Genomic DNA, 6,000 nt, shown 5'->3' with positions numbered 1-6,000 from the left:
ATCGCTAAACGTCCAAGACAGCAGTTTCAGATTTCAACAACACTCTGCTCCTTTTTAGAGGGACAGTTTATGGTGGAGACAGTATTTCCCAGTGTGGGGTTCTTAAAGCTCTCTTGTCATATTTCTTGTGAATGTCAAGGACCCACAGTGATTGAGAGCATAAAAAAAAAATGGGGGAAGGGAAGTTGGGTGAAGTCAAACTTATAAATGCATGAAAATGATTAATAATAATATTTTAAAGACTCAACGATATCAAGGGCTGATGATATGGCAGGTGCTGAGCTAAGAGCTTTTATATTAAATATAATTACACTTATATTAAGTAGAATAATATGATTCTCCACCTCCAGGAAGTTCTTCCTGGTAAAAGTCTATAAATCCTTAGGAGGCAGCTGTAACTGTTACTCCTCTGAGAACATTTCCCTCCCTTGTCAACATTTACTTACCTAAATTGTGGTACCTTTGTGTCCCCCCACCTCACCCCAAGACTCCCTAGGGGCCTTATTCATCTGCCCTCAGCTCCTAGCGCCAATCTGGGGATGCAAAGTGAATGTGCAACGTCAAATGGGCTTTTTCGTTTTAGTTGTCTCTATGAATTGCACTCCCCACGTTCCTGGACTGTAGCCATCCTCTCTGCTCGTTACTCACTTTGGTTAAAATTGATTTGGGCTTTTCTTCTTGAGGTTTAATTTCTTATAAAAACATTAGAGAGCTGAGAAGGTTCTCTCTTGGGGACCCGCCTCCGTCCCCAGCAGGCAGCTCACCAGGACCTTGATTGTTCCGGCAGGCAGGGAAGGGCTTCCAGGCAGCTCACTCCATCCAGCACAGGTTCTGCTCCCCCCACCCCTCCTCTGAGGGCATCCTCTCTCCTGATTGAAGCCACCACCTCCGCCCGGTGCCCTGGATCCCTGCCCTCCCCACGTCTCCAGAGATCCCCTTCCAGCAGTCAGCCCCTCCTCCTCTCCTGTGTCGTCATCCTTCTTTGCTTCTGGATCTTTCTCAAGAGTATTTCAGCAAGTTTCTGCCTCTCTGTCTTCAAAATTGGTAATAATACGAACAGCCTCTGGAACCCCTTTTCTCCCTCTAGTTTCTCTTCCGTTTTCCAGATTTGCTGATTAATTTTTCTTTTTAAGTGGAAAAGGGACCCTCGCTGTTGGCTCACCACCCTGTCCCATCACACACAGTCTGTCCCTTCGCTCAGCTTCTTCCAGTGTCTCGTGGATGCTTTGCAGCCCTTTCGTGGCAGCTGTGACACCAGTGCCCACCTATCCCTGCTGGAACCTTCCTGGTCCCCAGCTGCCATGGCCACACACTCTGGTTTTCCACCCACCTCTCCTCTCTCCCTCTACCATCCTTCCCTCTCTATCTTTTCCTGAAAACTGTGTTCCTCTGGATCCTCTTCTTACTGCCTGGTCTGTCTAGTCCACACTCTCCCACAGCTGACACCACCCTCAGGTCCACTGCTTAAGGCTGAACTTCTCTCCCAAGCTTCAGATTCTCTCCTCCAGATTCCTGCCAGTCCATTGCACTTGAGGTTCCAAACTCCACAGGACTCCAGTTCAACTCATTCTTCCCATCCTCCTGTCCCATCTTCCATGCTTATGGCCTCCTTCTAAACTGCAGCCTGTCCTGATGCTGCCCTGTTTTGGAGACTGGCACCACCACCTGGCTGCCCAAATACCAATCCCGAGACTGGTCATCAACTCTCCACCCAGTGCAGCTCTCCACAGCTGGGACCCCAGGTCTTCAGTTCTATCATCTCGCATCCACCCTCTCCTCACCATCCTCTCTCATGTCCCTCTGATCCATTCCCTGCAGCCAGAGTGGGCTTCCAAATGTGCAGCTGATCCAGTCCCTCTCTTTGTTTCTCCATTCATTAATGATACCTTTATTGAAGACCTATTGTCTGCCAGGCACCATGCTTCTCTGGGAAGCATGCCTTAGTCTCCTCCTGTATTTCCCACTTTGTAAACATACACGTTATAAAGCAGCAAGTGATGATCAATGTTATGAGGAAAGATGAACCAGGAAAAGAGGGCAAAGAGTGATGGACTGGGGGGATCTTAGGTCAAGAGGGCTCCCCCGATGGCTCAGATGGTAAAGAATCTGCCTGCAATGCAGGAGACCTGGGTTTGATCCCTCAATCAGGAAGATCCGCTGGAGAAGGGAATAGCTACCCACTCCAGTGTTCCTGCCTGGAGAATCTCATGTATGGAGGAGCCTGGTAGCCTATAGTCCATGGGATCACGAAGAGTCAGACATGACTGAGCTGCTAACACACACACACACACACACACACACACACACACACACACAGAGCTTAGGTCAAGAAGTCAGGAGAAGGGATATCCCTGGTGCTCCAGTGATTAAGACTCCATGCTTCCAATGCAGGGGATGCAGTTTCAATTCCTGTCCAGGGAACTAAGGTCCCATTTGCTGCATGGTGTGGCCAGAAAAGAAAAAAAAAAAAAAGGAAGGAGAAACTTCTCTGAGCAGAATTCTGAATGCAAGGACCAAGCGAGCCAGTGGGGCTATAGAGGAAGCAGGAAGAGATAACTCCAAGCGCAAAGGTCCTGCAGCAGCTGCATATTTAGGGTGCTTCCAGGAACAGTGGGTTTTGCCCTTTGAGCCAAAGATGCATTCAGCTCTAGTCCCTTGAACACTCCCTCATCCTCTTGTTTAGCTTTTATTAATCCATTAGATTCAATTCCAGCAACATCTCTTCCAGAAAAGGCAGTCCAGAACCTTGTCCAGACACACTGGGATATCCACAGCCCCTAACATAGCACACGACAGGATACAGTGCAATTGCTTCTCTGGGCTGCTTTCTGGTTCTCTATGGAGCAGAGACCACATCTGATTCATTTCTCTGCTCTGAGACCCAGACCGTGAGGAGGGGTTTGGTGAATGTCTTAAATATATATTGCTGCTAACAAACCCCTCCAACTTTAGTGGCATAAAATCACAACTACTTTCTTCTGCCCACAGATCTTGTGATCAGAAATTTGGACAGAGCACGGCAAGAATGGCTTCTCTCTGCTCAGTCTGGAAGACTGGGGTGGCTAGGGTGGGAATCACCTGAAGGTTCCTGTCTGCACATGCCTGACCTTCAGTTTGGTTCAGCTGGAACTGCTTCTGGAGTGCCCCGACACAGCCTCTTCACAAGGAGTGGGCTTCTCACTGCACAGCAGCTGGGCTCTGGAGGGGAGCATCCTGGGAACAAGAGAAGGTTCCAAGAAAAACAGGCAGAGCCGCATGACTTTTTCTGAGCTGGCTTTGGAAGACACATACCATCACTCCAGCATACGCTACTGGTGGAAGCAGTCAGATGCTTATCCAGATCAGGGGGAGGGGACCAAAGACCCTACCTCTCACAGACAGGGGTGTCAAAGTATTTGGGGGCTGTGTCTTAAAATCTTTCAGTGAACACATGTTTGCACCCCTTTTACAAGTTGCCAAGTGCTTTTGTGTATGCCTCCCTGTGTGGTCCTCCCTAAGTTCAAGGATGAAGGACAGAGATGCAGAGAAGTGATGCATCCGAGGTTGGCTCATAAGAGGTACACAGCCAGAGCTGCAAGAGCAGTGCACCCACCCCAGGTGGGCCTGCAGAGAGTCTCAGCGAGGCCAGGTGTGGCAGATTGTCACATTCACAGCCCTTCATGCCTTCCCTGTATTAGAACATACATGCAAACCCTTCACCATGTAATTCCCATGGAGTGGACAGAGTATTTCCCCACTCTAAGGGTTGTGGGCTGGCTGTATGACTTGCTTTGACCAGTGAAGCGTGGAAGAAGTGACAGTGGGCCAGCTCCAGGCTGGGGTCTCACATTTCCATCATTTCGTGCTCTATGATTCATCTTGGGAGTGCATACCCTCAGTAGCTGCAGGTTCCTCAGCCTGGGGTGGGGGGACTGGTCCTAGAATAAGCATGTGAAGCAGACCAGAACCTATCTGGTAGCCTGAGCCAGGGTAAGGTGAGGGTGGCAATTGCCTCGGGTGCAAAAATTTAAGGAGATACCAATAAATTCAGGGTTCAAGCTTGTTGTTCAGTCACTACATTGTGTCTGACTCTTTGCAACTCCATAAACTACAGCACTCCAGGCTTCCCTGTCCTTTACTATCTTCTTAAGTTTGCTCAAACTCATGTCCATTGACTCAGTGATGCAATCCCACCATCTCATCCTCTGTCACCCCCTTCTCCTCCTGCCCTTAATTTTTCCCAGCATCAGGGTCTTTTCCAATGAGTTGGTTCTTTGCATCAGGTGACCAAACTATTGGAGCTTCAGCTTCAGCATCAGTCCTTCCAATGACTATTCAGGGTTGATTTCCTTTAAGATTGACTGATTGATTTGGTCTCCTTGCTGTCCAAGGGAGTCTCAAGAGTCTTCTCCAGCACCACAGTTCGAAAGCATCAATTATTAGGTGCTCAGCCTAAATATTTGTCTATTTACATATTTGACTGCTCCAGGTTTTTGTTATAGCACGTGGGATCTTCGATCTTCACTGCGGCCTGGAAACTCTTAGTTTCAACATTTAGGATCTAGTTCCCTGACCAGGGATCTAATCTGGGTGCCCCCTCCATTGGGAGTTCAGAGTCTTAGCCACTGACTGGACCACCAGGGAAGTCCCCAAGCTAAACAACATTTAATGTAATATTTTAAAAATAAAAAGTAATGCAAGAAATCCACTGCTTTGGCCTGAATGTTTGTGTCCCCGCTCCACCACATTTATATTTTAAAACCTAATCTCCAATGTGCTGGTATTTGGGGGTGGAGTTTTGGGAAGTTAGGTCATATAAGGGTGGAACCCCTATGAATGGACTTAGTGCTTTTATAGAAGAGACTTTAGACAGTGCCCTTGACCCTTCTGCTATGTGAGAACACAGTGAGAAGATGGTCATCTATGTAAAAATAAGCAGACCCTCACCAGACACTGAAGCTGCTGGTATTTAATCCTGGATTTGTGAAAAATGCATGTTCATTATTTATAAGCCAGTTTATGCGGTCAATATGTAATTTGCTTATAAACCAATTTATTTTGTAATATGGGGATGTTGTTAATACCCAGCCTATGGTACTTTTGTTATAACAGCCTAAACGGAATAAGACATCGCAATGAACAAAACATCAAAATTTTAAATTAAAACAGGATCAGTATTGAAGTCAAGACCAGCAACATCCAGCCTAAACCACTCAGACTGCAACTGACCTGGAATCCAGTAAGTATAAGAAGAAATGTTTGTTATGAACCACTAAATTTGACAATGGTTTGTTACACAGCATTATTGCAGTGAAAGCTGACCAATACAAAAGTAGTTTGCTTAAGGACACTCAACTTGAAAATAGCAGAGCTGAGATTTGGACCCAGAAAGCCTCAGTGAGTGAGAGGGTATGTCAGTCATGTCTGACTCTTTGGGACCTCATGGACTGTAGCCCGTCAGGCTCCTCTGTCCATGGGATTTGCCAGGCAAGAATACTGGCATGGGTTACCATTCCATTCTCCAGGGGATCTTCCCAACCCAGGGATCAAAGCCAGGCATCCTGCCCTCAGGCAGATTCTTTACCATCTGAGCCACCCGGGAAACCCAGAAAGCCTCAGATCAGAGTCTATCTGTCAACTGCTAAGAAGCTCTGCCTCTCTTGTTGAGACACACATTAAAGTGTGTGCCCAGGATACCTGCGCTGGTTCAGTCTTTGCACTGGGATTTGACTCACTTTTCTGTTCAGCATTCCGTTTCCTGGATGAGGCTGGAACCCCTCCCTGAGTGTCATTCCCCAGTTTTCTTTTTCCTGGTGGATGAGGCTGGCCTCTCCCTTTCTTTTTGGTTGAGACCCAAGAAGATTGTTCTCAGATTCTAAAGCAAGATGCAAATAAATAGCAACATTTTCAACATAGATGGCCAAGAGCCAGCTACTTGACGCTCATATTTCTTACCTATGTCAAAGATATGAAAGAGTCGGTAGTGAGAGGATTTCTTGGTAAAGAGAATTTTTGGAGAGT

Source organism: Giraffa tippelskirchi, chromosome 4 (assembly GCF_054371585.1).
Source record: "Giraffa tippelskirchi isolate mGirTip1 chromosome 4, T2T-mGirTip1v1.2.pri, whole genome shotgun sequence".
Taxonomy (NCBI): domain Eukaryota; kingdom Metazoa; phylum Chordata; class Mammalia; order Artiodactyla; family Giraffidae; genus Giraffa; species Giraffa tippelskirchi.
This window is presented reverse-complemented; position numbering follows the sequence as displayed.